At 38.5% G+C, this 23863-nt stretch overlaps 1 pseudogene; it reads left to right on the top strand.

The window, feature by feature from the left end:
- Window positions 1-447: 447 nt before the first annotated feature.
- Window positions 448-22913, top strand: LOC138837171 (anaphase-promoting complex subunit 4-like; annotated as a pseudogene).
- Window positions 22914-23863: the final 950 nt, after the last annotated feature.

The raw sequence follows: 23863 nt of genomic DNA on the forward strand, positions 1-23863 counted from the left end.
GCTCTGTTATTTTCTTCCTCTGGGAGATGGCATCTTGGCAGAGGGATCACTTTGTGACGCAGGAACCAGAAAGTGGAGAAGGGTGGTCTTGCTCTTTTAGAATAACTCACTCTGCAGGATCTAACCAGGTTCCTATGAGAACTACATTTTCTTCACATAGCAGCACCCTCAGTGACCTAACCACCTCCCAGTATGCCTTACCTCTTAAAGATTCCACTACCTCAGCAGCATCATAATACATGAACCGTTGGGGGACAAACCATATCAGATCCATAGCTGACTCTTCCACCATTGGAACAACTTAATGCAGTGGGTGTGCTTTGGGAATGAGGAAGCTATTGAAACAGCTGACTGGTTGTCTCCAGTCACTGAACCTCAGATATTTCCTGTATATAAGGGCTTGAGAGAAGACAGAGGAAAGAACAGTGAGTAGATGTACTTTATAAGCTGCAAAACATGTACCACATATTTCTTTTTATTTTATCTAGGAAAAGAACATAACCACATCAGTACAGGATGAATTTATGCACTTGCTGTTGTGGGGGAAGGCAAGGTAATAAACTCTTCCTTTTCCTCCCTTCTCCCCCGATTGGTTGTAGGGCTTGAACTCAGGGCCTATGTGCTGTCCTTAAGATCTTTTCGCTCTACCACTTTGAGCCACATCCCTGCTTCCAGTTTTTTGAGTGGTTAACTGGAAATAAGACTCTCACAGAGACTTCTCTGTTTGGGCTGTCTTTTTTTTTCTGTACTGGAGCCTGAACTCTGGGCCTAGGCTCTGTCCCTGAGCTCTTCAGCTCAAGGCTAGCACTCTACCACTTGAGCCACAGCGACACTTCAGGCCTTTTCTGCTTATGTAATGCTGAGGAATCCAACCCAGGGCCTCATGCATGCAAGGCAAGCACTCTACCACTGAGCCCAGCCCTGTCTGGGCTGTCTTTGAATCACAATCCTTAGATATCAACCTCCTGAGTAGCTAGGATTATAGGCATGAGCCACTGATGCCCTGTTTCACCTCTCTCTCCCCTTTTTAAATCAATTGATTTTAAAAGTAAATAAAAATGAATAATTCATTTGTCCAAATGAAATAGAAAATTCTGGTATAAAAAGAGTATTAGGAGTATAGATCTCCAGGTTTTTTGATACACCCTTTTGGGTTAATGTGATCATTTTGTACAGAAATTTTAGTTTTTATGTTGCCAAACTAAACTTTTTCTTTTTGGTATCTTAGAACTTTCCCCATCTTAAGCGCATGAAAAGGTTAATCTGTATTTACTTCTGGAATTATTTTTTATGGTTTTCATTTATTCCCTCCCGTGTTTCAGATGTGATTTCCATGGTGCTTTGTGGAAACCTCTGCCATCCTTTTCCTAAATGCTTACATTGGTACAATATGGCTTAGTGAGCATTGCCCTTTGCCTTACTAAGCCAAGTCCTTTTTAATATGCAGTGTATCCTCATGTGTACTTAAGTGTGTTAGGGTTATTTTTTTGTTTCTTTTTGTATACAAAAGAAAGTTGTATTTTTTTAAGAAAGTTTTATTTTTGTTGGGAGTAGTTTTACTTTGTTCCAAAATCTTGTTTTTTTCTTTGAAATCTATGATTTTAAGCAATGTGTACAGATTTTAGATGGAGAAATGACTAAAACATCCTTTTACATTGTAGTGCTGAACTTCAGCCCCTTTTGGTGAACCAGCTAACTGTAAAGGTGCTGTTAAAGTCATCATATTCCAGTATTCAGAAGTTGGTTATAAGTCATTTGCAGAGGTATAAAGATGATGGACATTGCTTTGGTCTTTCTGAAAATTTACCTTTATTGTCTGGCATTTTCTTCTGGAATCTTTCCTAGCTGAATTTTTTTTTTTTTTGTCAGTCATGGGGCTTGAACTTTGGGCCTGGGCACTGTCCCTCAGCTCTTCAGCTCAAGGAGAGTTTTCTACCACTTGAGCTACAGTGCCACTACCCTGAAAATTTTTTAATAATAATTTTTAGTGAGATTAAGTGATTATATAAATGTCACAAATTTCATAGTACTGTAGGATAGTGATATTTTGTTAAAATCACAAACACATTTTAACCTTTGCAAGGCAAATTGTCATTATCTTGGTCTATAAAGTTTGTGAATTCTATGAGCTTTGACAATATTTCTTCTGCTTTGGGTGATAAATATATTTCTTTCCTTTTGCTTAGTGTTAGCTGTTCCCTCTTTCCCTCTCATCCCTCCCTCCCTTGAGTTCTTTAGTTCATTTTCATCAATGCCCAGTGTAGCTGATGGGTTCCTCTGTTGTATTTTTTCACCTGTTTCCCTCTGATTCCATGCCCTCCTCCTAGCTTCCCTTAGATGTGTGCACATATATACCCCATATGAGGTCAAGAACATGGAGTCATTTAGAAATTATATGGCAGATTAAGTAGATGTCCTTTGTTTCTTGAGTCCTGTTTACTTTGTCGTATTTCCTTGCGTTTTGGATTTTAACATCCTCATATCAGGAAGAACATGTGCTATTTGTCTTTCTGCTCTTGTCTTACCTCACTCACACTGATTCATTTTAGTTCCATCCATTTCTCTGCATCTGGGTTGTTTCTATATCTTGGCTATTGATTGTGAATAGTGCCTAGCTGAAATTTTTGCATTGGCATTTGAAGGGGAATCTTGGCACACTCAAGGGTAAAGATTATTTCTGCTTCATGAAATAATTTTTCACTATCTTTTCACCAAGCAAGTCTCCCATCTGGATCCCCCCACTATACTATAAGGTATATTTTGAAATAGGGCATATATTCCTTTTTTTGTTCCACAGAGAAAATTGAGTATGTTGTATATTTTATCTTGTAAAACATATTGTGTATTTTTCATTCAACACCCTAGAATTTTGTTCTGAGTCTCATTTTACCAGGATGAAACTGAATTAGTTATATGGATGGCCCAAAGATAGTACATGGCAGAGCCACAATTCCTTTTAGTGTTCCAGGTCTCGTGTTGTTCCTATCCGTAGCTGCTTGAGTGACAGTTTTACAAGCGGATGCTGAATGTTCAGTTTAAATTTGTATACAGCCCGTTATGTAATGCCTTCTGCACTGGTCTTTCTATACTTTGTTCCACAAATGTCTGGTCTTTTTACTCTTCTTTTTCCTTTTCTTGCAATGCTCTGGGTCAAAACCAGGGTCTTGTATATGCTGGGCAAGGATTCTACTAGTGAGCTATATCCTCATCCCTGTAGAATGTGTATTCCTCAGTAAATCCAATAGAATACCTCTCACAGATGCTCCTGTTCCCTTCTTTTTGATCAGTCCCCATATTTTTTCACCAGTCCCCATATTAACTCATATTACACTTATACCCTTGTCCTATGCATTCCCCTCAAGGTATTTATGGCCATTGGGAAGATTACACTGTATGATTGTGTGGTTGAGACCTGTCTCCCCTGTTATGCTGTAATTTCTGTGGTCACAAGGACCTGATTCTTGTCAGCTTTCTGTCCCTAGCATCTAGCACAATGTCTGACACAAAGTTGGATCTCAAAAACTATTTGTTTAGTATCGGATAGATATGGGTGAACAAGATTGCCTACTGGCTCTCTTTAAAGTGCCAAGATTGGGGCTAAGGGGTAGCTTAGTGGTTGAGCACTTGCTAGCTTATGCAAGGCCCTAGCTTCATCCCTAGCATTGCGCCTCCCCTCAGATAGTGCCAGGACTGTGAAACACAATTTGTTCATATAAAATTTAATCGTATTGTCATGTATATTCATTTCAGTAGATGATAGCCAGATGATTGTGCTTATGTTTATAGAACTAGAGATACAATTTTTTTAATGGCAAGAAAATTAAATAGTTACCTTAAATTTTTATTTCTGAAAAATTGGAACTGTCTACCACTGCCTACCACCCTGACTAAGTAATGATACTATGTCTCCTGTGACTAAGTAATGATACTATGTCTCCTGTTGTGCTAGTGGCTCAGAGTCTTTATTGTATTATTTGAGTGAACTGAAAGGAATGGCTTCATGGAAGCAAAAATACAAACCCCTTGGACTGGATGCTATGGGAATTGAAGGTAGTGATTTAATTTCTCAACAGAATATATTAGGTATAGTTTACTTATTTAACAAGGACTATTTCTTTATATTTTTTATTTCCTTTTAGATGCTATTGATTGTGAATATTTACATTTGAAATTAATAAGAACCTTACACACATACCTGTAATCCCAGTGCTTGGTATGCTAAGGCAAAAGGATTGTAAGTTTATTTAATCATACAAAGAGTTTCAAGTCTATGAAATTTAACTTTGATTCAGTTTTTAATCTATTTATATTTGGCTAGTATGTCCAGTACAGTAAGATACAGTTTAGGAATACATTTTACTTTCTCTTTCTGTTGAGCTGTTTTTCTTTTCTTTTCTTTCTTTCTTTTTTTTTTTTGGTGCCAGTCTCAGAACTTAAACTCAATTCCTGAGTGCTGTCCCTGAGCTTTTTTTCTCAAGGCTAGCATTCTACCATTTGCTCCATTTCTGGCTTTTGGTGATTAGTTGGAGTTTATGAATCTCCTGGATTTTCCTGTGTGGGCTGTCTTTGAACTGCAGGCCTCAGATCTCAGCCACCTGAGTGTCTAGGATGAGGCGTGAACCGCCACAGCACCAAGCTTCTCAGACTCTCTTGTCATTCCTGGCTGTTGGCTCTTTGAGCTTTCTGCACTTGGCTTCTCCTGGAGAACTTTGTCACTCACCAGTATTCAGTACTTCTGAAACTAGTTTTAAGTTGTTCTTTACTCTTTATTTTTCTAAGTTTATAATACATATGCTTCCTCCTGTTCACTGTCATTATGATTGGGCTCTAGAAAGTGAAAACCCCAGCACTTGCTCAGAAGACAAAGTGAGAGGAGAAATGACATTGCTTTTCCTGTGTTTTGGAATATTTTTGGAATTTACATTTGCTGAGAGCAAATATGATATACTAAGTTTTCTAGGATTACCTCTCACGATGAATAGAAAGTATTTAACTTCTTGATCCTCTTAAGTAGAAAAAATGTCACTACGAAGGGTTACAGATGGAGGAACAGAGCAGTGGGGGAGGGCTTTAGTGTGGTCTGGTTGTGTTAGGTAGGGGTGAAGGTATTAGTTAGGTAGAACACAGAAAACTTTGTTTTTCACTGGTGCTGCAAGAGAATGTTAGTTACCTTACTTGATAACATAGGAGTGCTGCAATCTTTGATTTCCTAGTAGGGTGATTGATACTGATCCACCTCTCAGTGATATTATGAAACATAAAAAAAAATACTTGTACTGCTGGGAATGTAGCTCACTGGCACACTGTTGTCTAGTATGCACAGGCTCCCGGTTCAGGTCTTAGGACCTCAAGGAAAATCAGTACAGGTATTATTTGCTTACTGTAATTATCACATAGAAGTAAACTTAAAGAGTTTATAAAAATTGAACTCATCTCTGTATTCAGAAAGTTCACCAAAATGAAAATGAGTTTGATTTATAATACTTAACGTTTTTTCATTTGTGTCAAATCCAAGAGAGTTCAATTTTTGAGACCTCATTTATTTGTTGGACTAAAAGATTAGTTTCATAAAATGATGTCCAGTGGTATCAGACATTGTGACATAACATAAGTTTATAGTAGTAACTTCCTCTTGGAGTCAGTTTTTTTTTTTTTTTTTTACTGATTAGTAATTTTTTAACAAAAAATGTGGGAAAATTTTTTCCTCACTTACTTGCAGAGTTAGGAAAAGAATTCATATGTCACAGAATGCTGGGAAAGATTCAGTTTTTTGGAAACACAGTTACAACCAGATAGTATCATTTATTTGCTTAATTTTTGAAAGAATCGAGATGTGTTTTGTTTTTGATTGCCTTAATTTTAGGAATGTAATAATGTTTGGCTTGTAAAATCTGCTCTTCTAAGGGCTTAAATCCTGACAAGACAAAGAAGAACAGTAAGGTTTATTTTACTCTGTGACAGTTGAACAGTACTACATGAACTGCACATGACTTTTTTTTTCTGATTTGTTTATCTTTTCAGAGTTATAGACATTAGTATAAAGAATTTCAAGGCATTTTTCCAGTGGCTTTCTGTGGGTAAGTTAACTTTAACATTGTTGTTTTAACACTTTTGAAAACTGTGGAAATACATCTTAGATTTGAATTAGTCTGTTAAAATTTCAAATACTTATAAAATAGTATAATGAGCCTCCTTGTTTCCTTCTTTCACCCAGCTTCAACTGTTGTCCATCTATGGCAGTCCTATTTCACCTACTCCATGATTCCCCCATAGAAGTATTAAAGCTAATTTGTAACACCTGTGCCCCTTACACTCACTAGTACAGTGATCCCTTACCTATCTTGGGAGTTAAGTTCCAGACAACCCCGTGATAAGTGAAAATCCCATGCTCTATTGTGGTTCATTTATTGCTCTGGAAAGTAACTACCTGATAGGTGAGGGATCACTATTTCTGGTTTGTTTCGTTTTGTTTTTTAACCCTGGGATGCAATGAAGCTACAATACAGCGAGGGACAACTGCATTTCCTTAGGTTAAAATTTAATGTTTGAGCCCTTGCTATATATTGGGCACGGGTATAAGATTTTCAAAAAGCCCTTCAGTAGCTTGTGTTACATTTTACACTCTGTTCTTCAGTCTCTAGAGCTGTGTGGTCCATGGTGGTAACCACTAACTAGCCTGTGGCTGTTGAATTGATGGAAATCATCTAAAATTACACATTTAGTTATGTAGTCAGGCTAGCCTCTTTGAAGTTCCTAGGACTCACAGATGATCACTGACAGCACAGAACTGGGATCTTGCTATTACATTTTCATGGGCAGTGGTGCCCTTGCTAAGTGGTACACAGACTTCTTTAGGACTTTCTTTGTAATGCCACTACGTCTTTGCCATTGGGTAGGCAGTTTAATTAACAAATACCTGTTGACTTCACATGAGATGGTTTGATCACCACTCTGAGGTACTTGCATTTTTTTAGGCCCATTTATACTGCTATTTTTGTGAAGTATATTCTTTAAATAATGAAACAAACATTTCTCTCCAACATATGCAACATTTAGTTTTATGTCTCATATTTGTTAAAATTTAGAGTGAAATACAAGATAAATTCCTTTTGATATGCTAATACTGCAAAGTGTCCAAATGTTCAGTTCTAATATTACAAAAGCAGACTTTATGCTTATCACTCTACTATAGTTACTTTTGTTTAAAACCTGAATGTGATCTTAAGTTACTTGAATTCTTGGTTGGATATTTTTGTTTGTTTCCTTTTTTTCAACTATATGATTGATAGTTGGAATAGGGAACTGGAGTTTTTTCAGGCTAGCTTGTTGCAGATCTGAGTTTTAATTAGAATAAATTGCAATATTAAAAGTAGGACTTTAGAAATCCTTTCTCTGATGGGATTAGTGGTTTAGTTTTACTTATAATTATTGCGTGCTCTAACTAAGCATCAGCAGTAGAAGAGCAGTGAGTAACGGCTCAGTTCTTATCTCCAGAATGTGACACTGTTGTCACCCTGGCTTTGTCACTGACACAAGGTTATAACTTTGTTGTCTTTTTTTTTGTAAAATGTAATTTCCATGAAGGCATTTTTACTGCTCTGTCCCCAGCAGCATAATCAATAAGGTTTTGTTTGGGGTGAGGACCAACAATCCTGAATATATTTTAGATCCTGATTAAGTCAGATTTTAGTTCATACTAAATTGTTCAAAGAGAAAGTTTTTTGTAGTAAAAAGAAACTGTTCAAATGGAAAATTTAGTTCAGTAAACCTCATTTGGTCTTTGAGGTATATCTGTAATAAAAATTACATTTCAAGATAATTTTTAACTTTGTATTTCCAGCCATGTTGAGAATGACCGAAGACCATGTGCTTCCTGAGCTGAATAAGGTATGCACAGAAGTACTTATGGCCAGCCCTGTGTGTCAGCAGGTTCCATCTCAGTAGATTCAACCAACCACCAATGAAAAATATTCTGAAAATAATGCATCTGTTCCAAACATATGTACTTGTTTTTCTCTTTACTATTCCTTACACAATACAACAATAGTTATTTACATCGTATTAGGTGTTACAAGCACTCTAAATGGGATTTAAAGTGTACAGGAGGATGTGTTTTCTTATATAAAGATCTTGAGCACCTGAGGATTGTGTTATCTGTGGGGGTCTTAGAACCAATCTCTCAGATAACAGGGGACACCTGTGTAATTTCCTTACCTATTGTCCTGATTGAGCTCAGCCTTGCTCATGGTTTTGGTACTCTTACAGAGTTAGATAACAGGACGTTGGTCTTGTTATCTAAATAAATTTGAGTGGTTGCATAATATTTTCATCTCGCGGAATACTGTTACGGATATTTGAATTTACAATTTTCATGTTTGAATGAGGTTGTATAATTCTTACAACATAGCATCCTTATACTCTTTAACTGCCTTAAGTCTTTTTATTATTGTGAAAATATTGTACAGAGGGGGTTACAATTACATGGGCAAGATAATGAGTACACTTCTTATCAAGCATTGTAGCCTCCTCCTTTGTTTCCCCTTCCCATCCCCGCTCCCCCACTTAACCCTCCTCCCCCCCCCACCAAAGTTGTAAAGTTCGTTTTCGACATATGACTTGTACATCTCATTTTTTTTAGTCCAGTCGTGGGGCCTGAACTCTGGGCCTGGGCGCTGTCACTCAGCTCTTCAGCTCACGGCTAGCGCTCTACCACTTGAGCCACAGCGCCACTTCCAGCTTTTTTTTTTGCTTATGTGGTGCTGAGGAATCGAACCCAGGGCCTCATGCATGCAAGGCAAGCGCTCTACCACTGAGCCACTTTCCCAGCCCTTGTACATCTCATTGTAGCAATGGGTCCACCTGTATCCCTACTTAAATGATTTGTTTTTTTCCCTTCCCCTCCACAAATTATAACAACATCAAATACAGTGATAGCAGGGGTTATTCCGTGGGGGGGGGGGACATACAAATGAACAAAGAAATAATCTTATAAATGTGATAGGAACAATCGCATGAAAGAAAAAAAAAACATTTGAATACATATCTTAGGGTTCATTTCCCTAACATCAACTTATCTGACCTTTTTGGCTTGACTCAGACATATACTAAGTATTGAAAACAAGGGAAACCATGGGACCTATGTTTCTTTGGGCCTGGCTTCCTTCACTTAATATAATTTTTTCCAAACCTTTCCATTTCCTAACAAATGGGGAAATGTCATTCTTTCTGATGGAGGCATAGAATTCCATTGTGTATATATACCACATTTTCTTGATCCACTCCATCTACTAAGGGGCATTTGGGTTGGTTCTATATCTTATGCCTTAAGTCTTAAATGCATTTTTATTTTCCTTGAAATATAAGTACTTAAATGTTGTACCTAAGTTGAAGCCTGGAAATGAGCAGTTTCTTTCTGTGAGGATGTGGAAAGAAGCATTCCCTGAAAGCGAGCTTAGAGAACAGCCAGCCTCCTCCTTGCTCTCCACAGCCCACTCACCTGCACCCAGGCCCAAACTGTGGATTCAGGCAAATTATTGGGAAGCTTTCTTTTTACCGTGATTTGTTTTCTTTTTGCCCCTTTTTGTTAATAGATAACTCAGAAAGATATCACATTTGTTACTGAATTTCTTACTGAACATTTCAATGAGGAAAGAAATAGCTATTTTTACAATTAAGTCACTTTGAAAATAATCACAGCAAAGATGGTTCATGGTTAAAAAGTAATGAGCAATTACTTTTATAAAAAGACTAATTTTAAAAAGACTAAACATAAAGTCTATAAGTAGACTTCTGTCTGTATGTATCTTACAATCTGCAAAAAACTAAATGCAATGGATAGCTGTTTTATAAAATACATATTGAGTTTGTTAATTTTAAGATTATTTTCTTAATATTTTGAGCTTTTAGAAATAAACTATGTTTGTTCTTTCTAGGCTCCAGACTTTTCTAATCGAAAAAGAAAATACTTTAATGTTGAAAAAGTTGGTCAGGTATGGGCTTTCTATTGAACTTGGTTTGATTTTTAAGAACGAATTTTAAGACTTTGTACTGTTAATTCATATTATCTAAATTTTATGGAAAATAATACAATGCCAGTATAACTGGCATTGTTGTTTATTTTCTCAGCTGTCTTTGATGTACAGCTTAATAGAAGACAGCTAATTTTAATGTCTACCTATGTGTTTATTCTGTTTTAATATGCTAATTTGCTTAATGTATATAAGGAAAATCTAACTTCAAGCAGGTGTGTGTCCTTGGAAAGGAGAAAGTACTGAACTAGTTTTGTCCTTTAACTGAGGATATTCTTTAATATTATACAAAATCCTTCCAAGTGTTGGTCTCTTGGAAGTTTTTAATGTGGAATCTAAAATTGTGTTTAGTAGACACTTCATACTCAGTTTCATTAAAAATCTCTCCATCTTCCTTGCACTTTGAAAGGCACTTTTACTCATGCTTGTTTTCATAGCATCATAACTTGGTCTTTTTAGAAATATTGGTTCTGTGGCTTTTACAGATCTTTTTAAGTACTGACGCCTTCCATTATACATTATAAATATGTGACTTCAGTCTACTCTAATCAGTCTTTAGTTACTGTGAAGCTGTCAGGCACTCAGTAACAGATGCAGGTGCCAACATTTTGAGTTTTGCTTAAAAGTTGCTTTTTTTTTTTGAGACAGGGTCTTGCTCTATAGGCCTTAAACTTGTGATATTCCTGCCTCATCCTCTTCTAAGTGCTGGAATTACAGGCCTTTAGAACCAAGTTTAGCTGAAATGTTATTTGCAATAAATATTTTAGGTTGTTTTGTTCAAAGTCACTTTATTTTCAAAAAAATACCTGCCAAAAGTAAGAGTTTGAGGGGGTAGAGGGATGGATGAGTATGCATGTTCAAAGGGGTAACATTGACCAAGACATATTTGTCCATAAGCTGAACCATGGCAACTCCTTGTACATCTATTTAATAAAATAAATAAAAATTTTAAAATTAAAAAATACCTCACAAACATCTAAGTATGAAGAACCAGTTTGTCCCCTAGTCTTTTGTTTCTAAGTAAAAATGGAATGTCATTTTTAAAATATTTATTTATTTATTATTGTGAAAATACTGTACAGAGGGGTTACAATTACATGGGCAAGATAATGAGTACGTTTCTTATCAAGCATTGTAGCCTCCTCCTTAGTTTCCCCTTCCCATCCCTTCCCATCCTCCCCCTTGGAATGTCATTTTTTATAAAATGTCTGCCTTTACAACTGAAACAAGACAGTTTCAGTTTTTCTTCAAGACAACTTTGCATGCTTTGATGTGTTGTAAAATCACCCGTGTGCCTCCTAACTCTGACTCAAAAAACGTTAAAAGATCTGCCATCAAGACTTGAGAATTAACAATTTAATAGTTCTATCAGGATAAATGAAACTGAATATGTGACAAAGAACACAAGAATTTGGTCTACTAGGTGAGGGGTGCAGGTACTGGCTGTTCTTTCTTCCACACCTTCAGTGCAAATGTTGACACCGTGAAAGGGCAAGTGACACCTTGGCACTAAAGCTGGCATTAACCTTGTAGTCAATGGAAGCATGCTGAGCACTCTCAGGGATGGGGCTACACTGTGAGAACTGCCCTTGTGGAGCATACTGTCAGTTGGTACTTGTAAAACTAAAATATAGCCCTGATAGGTAAGGTTAAAATATATCTTGAAAATGAACCACAAAATGTAAACTCTGGTTTCTACATTTACTATACTCTGACCATTTAAGTCATTTTCATGTTGTCTAGAATTTGTCACCTCACTTAGAAAAATAATGTACCTTCAGAGAACCTGGCAGTACAACAAGATAACTTAGTAACTAGAATAATGTTAAATACAGATTAGAGCCTGAATCATTGCTTAACTGAAAAAAATTTAAACTATTTTTAGTATTTGAAAGATGAAGATGATGGCCTTGTGTCACCCCCTAACACGGAAGGAAACCAGTGGTATGACTTCCTCCAAAACAGCAGCCATCTTAAAGGTACTTTATGAACCAAGCAGATGTTGGCCATGTTTATACATATTTGAGATTAAAGAGTAACCTCAAAATTTGTCTAATTTCTTCAGGCTTACTTGGCATGTCCATTTTATTTGATTAGAGAACAGCATTTTAACAAGTAGAGTATGATGTCACCATGATAGATAGAAAACACCCTGAAATTAACTGTGCTGTGGTACATTAACTATGCTGACACTAAAATTATTTTTTCCCTCCTGACACCAGCCAGTTATGATACCAGCTGAAGGTCCTGCAATGCAATTCATTGCAATTATGACACTGAGCACCCACAATGATCATTAGCCTCCAGAGGGAGGAAGGCTCAGTCTGCTAGACTCCTCACATCACATCAGTCCCAAGAGCTAGGTTCCCTTACCCACACCTCTGTGGGACTTGACTATGGGACATATGTCCCAACTTTCTCCCTTAAGTTGGCATAGCTTCCAGACTGGTGTACAATGCTCAGGAACACATTCAGCTTTCCTTTCCAGACTGTTTGTAATAAAAATTTAACTTGGGCATAGCCCAGTGGAAAACATCATTCAGGGTTTGATATGGAGGAAGAGGCCACAGCTTTTAGATCCTCCCAGCACTCAACATGTTCATCAACCAGGGAGCCATCCAAACCTCCCCAGTGTCTTTTTTTTTAATTATTAAGAAGGTTAGTAAAGAAGGGTTATGGTGGGCTGGGAAGTTGGCTCAGTGGTAGAGGGCTTGCCTTGCATGCATCAAGTCCTGGGTTTCATTCCTCAGGACCACATAAGCAGAAAAAGCTGGAAGTGGCTCTGTGGCTCAAGTGGTAGGGTGCTAGCCTTGAGCTGAAGAGCTGAGGGACAGCTCCTAGGCACAGAGTTCAGGCCCCAGGACCAGAAAAAAAGAAAAAGAAAAAGAAAAGAAAAGTTATGGTTACGTAAGGCAGGTAAAGATTACATTTCTTTTTTTGACAATGTCACCCTTTCCCTTGCTCTCTCCCAGTTTGTCTTGGGTTTTTGATGGAGGCTTCATTATAATGATTTAGTCACTGGGGTAGAATTCAACCCCAAGCCCCGATTCCTTTCCTGCAGTCTGGCAGATGGAGCTGAAACTTATAAGCTTCTGGTTAAGGCATAGACTTTCCACGCCACCCAACCCTGAGGCTTTGCAGGAACCTGCCAGAGTGGCCACATTAAAATTGGCCATCATGGGCTGGGAAGATGGCTCAGTGGTAGAGCGCTTGCCTTGCATGCCTGAGGCCCTGGGTTCGATTCCTCAGTACCACATAAGCAAAATGAAAAAAGCCGGAAGTGGAGCTGTGACTCAAGTGGTAGAGCTCTAGCCTTGAGCTGAAGAGCTGAGGGACAGCGCTCAGGCCCAGAGTTCAGGCCCCACAACCGGACCCCCCCCAAAAAAATTAAAATTGGCCATCACATTTACTACTCAGGATATCTGGGTTTCAGGAGCTGAGTTTTGGGAACTGGCGACAAAGGCAACATGTTTTTCTGTAATTACCTAGTATGTCACCTCTTGAACCTTAAAGTGCTGAAATGATTATTTTTTTTTTACCTAACACAGCTGGTAAGGGAAGTGCTGAGTGTGGGAGAGACAGTCTCAGAGCCATTTGAGCTGGTGGGCCTGAGTCACAGCTTGATTCACAGCTCTTTTCATCCCAGGCAGTTCCAGAGGCCCAGTAGGCCTCTTTGTTTTTTTTCCTTTTAAGTTGGAGAATAAGATGAGTTCTTATGGATATTGTAATACTGTATAAAAAAGCCATTTTAAAATAAAAAGCATACTGAATACAACAGCAAAAAAGAAACAAAGCTAGCAGTGGCAGAGTATCCTGGACTGCTGCTGCTATCACATTGTGGCAGAGTTGAGAAGAAAGAACAGGTTTCAGTACATAGCTTATGGTTTCCAATGCCTTCCATTTTTCTAATAGCCAATAGCATTTTACTGTTGGGCTTTGGTGTAGGACTAAGCATGAGAAGGACCAAGCGAATGTAGTTGTATTAAGTGGACTGGATTGAAGGGAGATTCTGGTCATTTATTTTAACAAGGTATGTCGAAAGTATAATGAGAATTCCACCATGAAAAAGTATGGACTATAGTAATCAAAACAGCTTGGTATTGGCATAAGAACAGACCTCAGGACCAATGGAATAGAATTGAAAACCCAGAAATGAACCTACAGACCTATAGCCATCTAATCTTCAATAAGGGAGCTAAAACAATAGAATGGAAGAAAGACAGCCTCTTCAGTAAATGGTGCTGGCAAAATTGGTTAACTACATGCAGAAAACTAAAGCTAGATCCTTATATATCACCCTGCACCAGAATCAACTCCAAATGGATCAAAGACCTTGAACTCAAAGCAGACACTCTGAAAACATTACAGGATGGAATAGGAGAAACCCTAGGTCTCCTTGGCTCAGGCCGAAATTTTCTGAATAGAGACCCGGAAGCACAACAAATCAAAGAAAGGTTGGACAAATGGGATTGCATAAGGTTGCAGAGCTTCTGCAGGGCAAATGACATAGCTAGCAAGATCAATAGAAAGCCCACGGATTGGGAGAAGATCTTTACTAGCCATACAACGGACAAGGGTCTCATATCTAAAATATACTTGGAACTCAAAAAATTAAACCACCCAACAACAAATTCCTCAAAGAAACAACTGCCCAATAAATAAGTGGGCGAAAGACTTAAAGATAAGCTTCTCTGAAGAAGAAAGAAGGATGGCCAATAGACACATGAAGAAATGTTCAACATCCCTAGCCATAAAAGAAATGCAAATCAAAACAACATTGAGATATCACCTCACTCCAGTTAGAACAGCAAAAATCAAGAACTCTAACAACAACAGATGCTGGAGGGGATGGGGACAGAAAGGAACCTTACTTCATTGTTGGTGGAAATGTAAACTTGTTCAACCACTTTGGAAAGCAGTATGGAGGTTCCTCAAAAGACTTCACATAGATCTCCCCTATAATCCAGCAATCCCACTTTTGGGCATTTACCCAAATGTTTACAAACAAGACCACACTAAAGCTACCAGCACAACTATGTTTATTGCAGCATTATTTACCATAGCTAAGATATGGAACCAACCCAGATGCCCCTCAGTAGATGAATGGATCAAGAAAATGTGGTATATATACACAATGGAATTCTATGCCTCCATCAGAAAGAATGACATTTCCCCATTTGTTAGGAAATGGAAAGGTTTGGAAAAAATTATATTAAGTGAAGTAAGCCAGGCCCAAAGAAACATAGGTCCCATGGTTTCCCTTATTTGCAATATCTAGTATAGGTATGAGTCAAGCGGAAAAGGTCAGATAATATGATGTTAGGAAAATGAACCCTTAAATATGTATTTTAATGTTTTCGTTTCTTTCATGCATGTGTTTCTAATGCATTTATAAGATTATTTCTTTGTTGCTTTGTATGTTCCTCCCCCACAGTGTAACCCCCGCTTTCACTATATTTGATGTCAGTATAACATGTGGAGGAGATGGGGACAAACAAGTCGTTTAAGGATTCAGGTGGACCTGTTGCAACAATGAGAAGTACAAAATGTCATGTCAAAACCAGCTTTACAATGTCGGTGTGGGGGGGGAGGGGGTATGATTGGGTCGGGGGGAGGGGGTGGCTGGGAAGGGAGGTGAAGGGTAAACAAAGGAGGAGGCTGCAATGCTTGGTAAGAAATGTATGCATTATCCTGCCCATGTAATTGTAAACCTTCTGTACAGTATGTTCTCAAATAAAATAAAATAAAATTTTAAATTTAAAAATAAAAAATAAAAAAAAATAAAAAAAGAAAAAGTATGGACTGCCTCTGACAATGGATTATTTTCTCCTAATCATTGGTTTGCTATAGTTTTTGTTTTGTTTCTGTTTTTGTCTGAAACCAGAAAGCCCTTTGCTGTTTCCTTATTATGCTCGAAAATCATTGCATTTTGTGAAAAGGCAAATGGAAACCATTATTGATCAGTGTTTGCAAATGACAGCAGTAAGTTGGGAAGAAATGCATGTCTTCGTGTGGGAACAAGAGTATAGTATGTCTCGTCTATGTAAATGAACATATATATTAGGATAAATTGTAAAAATGCTGATATTCAACTCGTTTTGATTGTCAAAATTGGCAGTTTCTTATGGCTTGGTTATATCCATAGTTAATTCCTTATATAAATTTATTTTACTTTATGTATTTTTAAAATTATTATAAGGTAGGCACTTATGGCTCATGCCTGTAATCCTAGCTTCTCAGGAGACTGAGATCTGAGGATCGAGTTCAAAGCCAGCTAGGGCAGGAAAGGCCATGAGGCTTATCTCCAATAAACCACTTAGAAAACCAGAAGTGGCACTGTGGCTCAAGTGGTAGAGCACTAGTCTTGAGCTGAAGAGTTGAGGGACAGAGTGCCCAGTCTTGAGCTGAAGAGCTGAGGGACAGAGTGCCCAGGCCCAGAGTTCAAGCCCCTCCACCGACAAAAAAAAAAAAAAAATTATTGTAAAGGTGATGTACAGAGAGGTTACAATTACATAGGTCAGGTACTGAATACTGTACATTTCTTTTTCAACAATGTAACCCCCTCCCTCATTTTCTGCTCACATAAATTTAAAAATTATCGTCTTAGTAAAGTATCTTTAGTGTTTTATTTGCCCCCCCAGATCAATCTCAATACAGTCTTAGTCCCAGAGCTGGTGTGTCTTGTCAGTGACTGATGTCATGAGACCAGAGGGAGGGAGTGGTCTTTTAGCACAGGCCAAGCAGGCTCCTCACCACTAGCTGCTCCCCTTCTCTCTAATGATGTTTCCAAATCTTGCTTTTCTGTAGGATGAAATTGGAAAATCAATGAATCAAGCCATCTGTATTCCATTATATAGAGATGCTAGAAGGTTATCTTCTTTACCTGTTAGGTAGTATAATTTAGCAGCAAGTTTGAATTTTTCTCTTTTTTTTTTTTTTTTGCTTTTGTTTTAGTGAGGACTCTGCGCGCAGATTGTTCACATTTCCTTTTCTGTGTGTGTCTCCTCGTCTTGTGTAAACAGTAGTTTTTGTTCTAAACTTAAATAGCTAAATACATTACTTTTCTTTCCTTAGGTGGAATAATAAAAGTTCAAATCTACAGTACCTTCTTTTTACTATTTTAGAAGACTCACTGTATAAAATGTGTATCTTAAGATTAAGGCATACTGATATTTCCCAGTGAGTATTCCTTTGAAGTTTGAACCGAAGAGATGAGAGCTTAATATTTGTAATAATAATAAGCCATTCAGCTTCCCTCCAGCATTTCGGGTTTCAGCGAAGCTGCCTCATGACTTTAGGTTTGCATTCAGTATTCTCAGTTCTCACATCTGGGAGATGGTAATGCTGAATTGAGAAGCTATTTGATCCCTTCTTGTTCTAGAGTTTTAACTTTTATATTAGTATATAGCCTCGTATATAAGTTTTTTTTTAAAAATAGGTTTAGGAAAATGACAGCAGACCTGTGTTATATCTAAGAACACTTAGTGATTCAAAACTGTGTTAGTAAGTACTTTATAGAAAGGCTTTTTTAAATTTTAGGTTAATTATCTTTCATCAAATAAGAGCTCTTGCCCACAGAGACTTTTTGAGATTCCAAAGTAAACATTCTGAAAATCAAATGATATTCAGGGTTCCATTAGCATTTTAAATCGTTTTAAGTCTCACTATGAAGGTACTAGTTTATTTTTGTGTGCCACTCTGGGGTATGAATTTAGGCTCTGGGCATTGTCCCTCAGCTTTTGTGCTCAGGCTATTGTTTTCCCACTTGAACCACAATTCCACTTTTGACTTTTTGGTGGTTAATTGAAGATAGGAGTCTCCTGGATCCCTGCCCAGGCTAGCTTCAAATGATGATCTTCAGATCTCAGCGCTGAGTAGCTGGGATTACTGACATGAGCCACCAGCACATAGCTAAAGGGATTTCTTTTTTCATTGTCAAGAGGGGTTACAGTTAATAAGTAAGATAATAGGTACATTTCTTGTCTAACTTGTTACCCCCTGCCTCATTTTTGTCCTTTCCCTCCCCTCCCTAATCCTCCCACTTGCCAAATTGTACAGATCATTTCCAACATATTGACTTGTGAATATGGCTATTGTATTGGATCCCCCTTGTCCTTTGTCTCACGATTCTGTTCTCCTTTCCCTTCCCTAATTCAGATAAATGTATGTATAATACCAGGGTACCAAAATCAAATACAGTGACAATAGGGGATAAACCGCAGGGGGAAGAACACACCAAAGAAACAAAAAGTACATAGTACATTAAAAACAACAGGGCTGGGAAGGTGGCTCAGTGGTAGAGTGCTTGCGTTTCATGCCTGAGGCCCTGGGTTCGATTCCTCAGCACCACATAAGCAAAAAGAAAAAAGCCAGAAGTGGCGTTGTGCCTCAAGTGGTAGAGCACTAGCCTTGAGCTGAAGAGGTGAGGGACAGCGCCCAAGCCTAGAGTTCAGGCCCCATGAACGGAACCAAAAAACAAAACAAAACAAAAACAACAATAACAAAGAAAAACCTCATGTTTCCATGTCTTGGAGTTCATTTCACTTAGCATCATCTTATATGGTCATATGTACATAGCTCTTGAGCTATTTTTCTCATCTGTTAAAATTATCCTAGAAGTATACTAATTATTGAAAATAAGGGAAACAATGGGACCTATTTTGGGGGGGTGTCTGGCTTCACTTGATAGGATTTTTTCCCAGTCTTTCCATTTCCTTACAAATGGGGCAGTGTCATTCTTTCTGATGGAAGAATAGAATTCCATATATGTATATATATATATATATATATATATATATATATATATATATACACACACACACACATGTGTGTATGTATGTATACATATGTGTGTATGTATGTATACATATGTGTATCACATTTTCTTTTTTGTTGGTCATGGGACTTGAACTCTGTGCCTGGGCACTGTCCCTCAGCTCTTCAGCTCAAGGCAAGTGCTCTACCACTTGAGCCACAGTGCCACTTCCAGTTTTCTGGTGGTTTATTGAGGATAAGAGTCTCACAGACTTTCCTGTCTGGACTGGCTTTGAACTGCATTCCTCAGATCTCAACCTCGTGAGTAGCTTGGGTTACACGCGTGAGCCACTGGCCCCCAGCTTTACCACATTTTCTTGATCTATTGATCTACTGAAGGGCGTGTGGGTTGGTTCCATATGTTAGCTATGGTGAATAATGCGGCAATAAACCTAGTTGTGCTGGTAGCTTTAGTATGGCCTTGTTTGTGGTCATTAGGGTAAATGCCCAGCAGGTGATTGCTGGGTCATAGGGGAGCTCTATGTGCCTTTTGAGAACCTTCACTAAAGGGAATTTTTGAATTCAAGATGTTAGTTTTCCTTAGTTATGGCCTTTAGCTGCTTAGTGATTAAGATTTTAAACCAAGCTGGTTTGCCTGACTAAGTGTTTAAATTATAGTATTCTGGAGTGGAAGTGGTAGTGTTGGTCTGGGATTTGGGAAGTAGATATGTGTGCTAACATTGCCAGTCATGTTTGTTCAGGCATTTAGATTTATTGGCTATGTAGTTGTTCCATAGGGTCTCATTCCCCTCTCTCCTTTCTTTCTTCAAGATCTGTAAGTAATGGACTAATTGCTGTGAAATTTGGGAGCTTCACCTATGCTACAACTGAAAAAGTCAGAAGAAAATAACGCCCAAGCCTGATTTGGGACAGAAGCATGTGTGATGTATGTGTAGTCAGTGCTATGTCAGATGTGCTGTCAATAAAGGGGCTCTGTCATTTGTAGGGGGGCAGATTTTCTTTTACTTTGATTCTTGTTAGCTCTGTTCACTCAGTTATATATAAGGTATAACTCATGAAATTTTCACAGGCTTAAGGCCTAGCCATTTATGTTCAGAGTTTTCTAGAACAGTGATAAAATGTCACAGATCATTTTGTTTGATCTGATGATTACTTATTTTGTTATAACTAGTTATATTTGTGAAAATTGATATAAAAGTATAAACTGATAAGGTGTTTTGTCATTGCAGGGAATATCACCTATGGTTTTATTTTGTTTTTGCTTAGTGTCAGCATGTTATGTGGTTATGATCATTTCTGATATAACAAAATGCATCTCACTTCCAGCAACTACAGCTGTTTAGATGCCCAGTTTTATGATGATGAAACTGTAACAGTCATTCTTAAAGACACCATGGGACGTGAAGGAAGAGACAGACTCTTGGTCCAGTTGCCATTGTCGTTTGTGTATAACAGTGAAGATGCTGCAGAGTATCAATTCACTAGAACTTATGCCACAAGGTAACTAACTACCTTAGTGGTATAGGGTCTGTGTGGTTAAAGTTAGCTTTAGTTTTTTAAAGGTAGGATCTCAAAAAGAGCTGAAGTGTGGCTCAAGTGGTACAGTACCAGGTGCTGAATTCAAAACCCAGAACCACCAAAAATTTAAAAAAGAAGTGTCCCATTGTGTATCTCAGGTTGCCTCGCCTTGAAATAACCAGGCTTGTCTCAAATTCATGAAGTTCTTGCATGGTCTCCAAGGTGTTGAGTTGTCAGTCATATGGTACCAGGCTTAGCTTATATTTAGCTATATTTACCATATGCCAAGAATTCCAGTTTCTTACATATGCTAGGCAATGTTTTTTTAGTTACTGGTCTACCCATACAGACAGCTGAGCAGAAAACCTCCTGCTTTGTTTTTTTTTTCTTTGTCCATCATGGGGTTTGAACTCTGGGCCTGAGTGCTGTCCCTCAGTTCTTCAGGTCAAGCCTAGCACTCTGCCACTTGAGCCACAGTGCCACTTTGGGTTTTGTGGTGGTTTATTGGAGAGAAGAGTTTCACAGTCTTTCCGGCATGGACTGGCTTTGAACCATGATCCTCCTGAGTAGCTAGGATTACAGGAATGAGCCACCAGTGCCTGCCTGGCTTCCTACTTTGTATTTTTAAAATCCGAACTTCATACAACACACTGAAACCCACCAAACACTGTTAGGAAAGATGAGGAGGAGACTAATTGCTATTAAATTTAGGAGGATCATCTACCCCACAACTGAAAAAAATCAGAAGGTAAGTCTTCCTTCATGCTACAAAGTCTTCCCAAATGTTACAAATTTCCTAATGTTACAATTGTATGTTACCTCAAAAATTAAAAAACGGGAAAAAATGTGCCGACTTTAATCATTGTCTTGTCCCTTGCTTTAATATTAAACTAGGATTTTTTGCTAGAATAAGATGAGGAATTATTTGGAATGGAGAAGAGGACTTCATTTGAGTTATGTTTTAAAGGATAGCATTAACTTTAGTTTGTTGTCACTAATAATTATAAACTTGCCTTTAGTGTTTTCCAGAATTGGGACCCCAGTTCCATTGCAGAGTCTATAGTCAGTTCTAGGAGATAGTTTTAGTTGCTTGAGGATTTAAAGTAATGAGATTCCTTCTCTAATTTAAAAACATGAGCATCTGCTCTCCTTGAAAGGGAATTGAGGACTGGGTGCATAGCTCAGTTGTGCAAGGCTTGAATTTAATCTCTAGTACTGTATCCTCCCTCCCCATCACCCAAAAAACAAAGGGCACCAAGACCTTACTAAAATGAAGCCAAGGCTCTGTGGAATGTAGTATTTTTACAGACTGTCTTGTCACCTGGGAATGGAGTGTGGGTGGGAGTAGGACCCCAGTTGCCCCAAACCCCTCCTCTAGTGAATGTGGGAGGTGGAGGTCCTGTTTGATTCCTGGGCTGGTTTTTCCTCCAGGCTAGATGAACAAAGCAGTGTTATTCCCACATGCACCCTGCACTTTGAGAAGCACTGGCGGTTACTGGAGAGCATGAAAGCTCAGTACGTTGCTGGGAATGTTTTTCACAAAGTGTCCTGTGTGGTGAGTATGGCTTTGTTTCTATGCAGCATCCTATGAGTACTCAAGCATGTCATCTCCAAGGCTCATTCTCTGCTTGTCATTCTGTCCCTTGGTTTCAGTTAACTGAGCAAGCAGCAGGCTAGTTATTTTGTTTTCTTGTTTGGAGAAACTTTGAGTAATTAAGAGCAATTTCAGAGCGAGGTGCTGGTGGCTCACGCCTGTAATCGTAGTTACTGAGGAGGTTGAGATCTGAGGATCTTAGTTTGAAGCCAGCCCAGGCAGGAAAGTTCAAGAGGCTCTTATCTCCAATGAATTACAGAAAAAGCCAGAAGTGGCTCTGTGGCTCAAGTGGTAGAGTGCTCACCTTGAACAAAAGGATAGCACCCAGGCCCAGAATTCAAGCCCCAGGACTGGCAAAAATAGTTTGGCTTCTAAGTTACATAAATTCACCATGTGCTGTGTGGAGATCCTTTTATGTAAAATGAAGGTGGAATTGGGTGATTTTATAGTAAATTGTTAAAAATATAACTTTCCTATAAATCTATACTTTGCTTAAAGCTTCTGATTTCTGCTTCGTTTTATAAAATTTGTTTGCAAAGCCATTAGTTAGAAAATTGTTAATGTAACTCCTGACACCAGTGGCTCATACCTATAATTCTAGCTGCTCAGGAGCTGTGGCTCCACTAGAACGCTATGAGCAAAAGATGCTCAGGCCCCATGTTCAAGTCCCAGTTCCAGGTGCATGTGCGCTTTCACACACACACACACACACACACACACACACACACACACACACACACACACACACACATTAATGTGCCTTTTCTTTAGTTAAGTTCAAGTCTCCATCATGTAAGAGTATTTGAAATGGACATCGATGATGAATGGGAGCTGGATGAGTCTCAGATGAAGAGAAGGAAGCCAGTGGTAAGCCTGTGAAGATCAAGGAGGAAGTGCTGTCCGAGTCAGAGACAGAGGCCCACCACGCCTCTGCTGATGCTCCAGCCCCAGAGATAGTCGTCAAAGTGGAGAAGCTTGACCCTGAACTGGACTCATAATCCAACTTGCCATTGTTTATTACATGTTACTGTGGCAGCCTTTGGATCACTTGGACCTGACATGAGCCGATGAATCATTGCTCAGTGCAACGTGAATGATTGTTGGCAAGTTCATGATAAGATAAAATTGTTGGAAAGAAGTTGGTGATCATAGCACAGGTGTGGTCCTAGAATGCTCTAAATGGAACTGTGACAAATGTTCTGCTTTCCCATCCCTTTTCTCTCTGTCTCTCAAGTGTCACCAGTCACCACTCCATCTGAGAGTACTCTAGTGCTAGATTGCATAATGTTCAGGTAGATAACCGCCACACAGTTAAAATAAGGGCCTACTTGTTTCTCACACCTAATAGGAACCATGATCAAAACATGAATTCTGTGATTGTTGCAGTTGATCAATGTCTACTCCCTGACAAATGGAGAATAGTTTTCAGCTTGTGGAATACTTGGGATTCAAATATCCAGCCATCTCTCTGCGTTTTCCTTTATTCCCTCACACCATGTCCCTCCATGAATATAGGACTACTAACTTTATTTTAAAAATCCTAGGTGACATCTCATAGGTTTTGACCTCTGTTAAGAGACTTAGCTGGATCTAGAACCAAAGGATTCAGAGATATGGAATCATTCTGTGATGATGGCAGAGCACGGGAGTGGCCCCTATCACCAAGCAGCTGGTATAGAAAGCAATCAGCTTACTCTGACAGTGGAGGGGGCAGGTATGTGACTGGAGATTTTCAGCTCAAAATGCTTGCTTTAGGGCAAGCAGTGGGGTGTCAGGACTTCAAACCTGATCTTCTTATCTTCCCTGATCCGTGGGGGACTTGGATTACTTATTCTGACATTTAAAGGTAACTTCTACCATGAGCTTTCAAGACAGGAGCTTTCAGAAGGTGGTAGTGGTGTCTGTAAGTGCATATTTTGGGCAGACCCCTTGTTAGTATGCCTGGGCT

The sequence above is a fragment of the Dipodomys merriami genome, unplaced genomic scaffold, assembly GCF_024711535.1.
Source record: "Dipodomys merriami isolate MVZ:Mamm:240054 unplaced genomic scaffold, mDipMer1.0.p SCAF_2643, whole genome shotgun sequence".
Lineage (NCBI taxonomy): Eukaryota > Metazoa > Chordata > Mammalia > Rodentia > Heteromyidae > Dipodomys > Dipodomys merriami.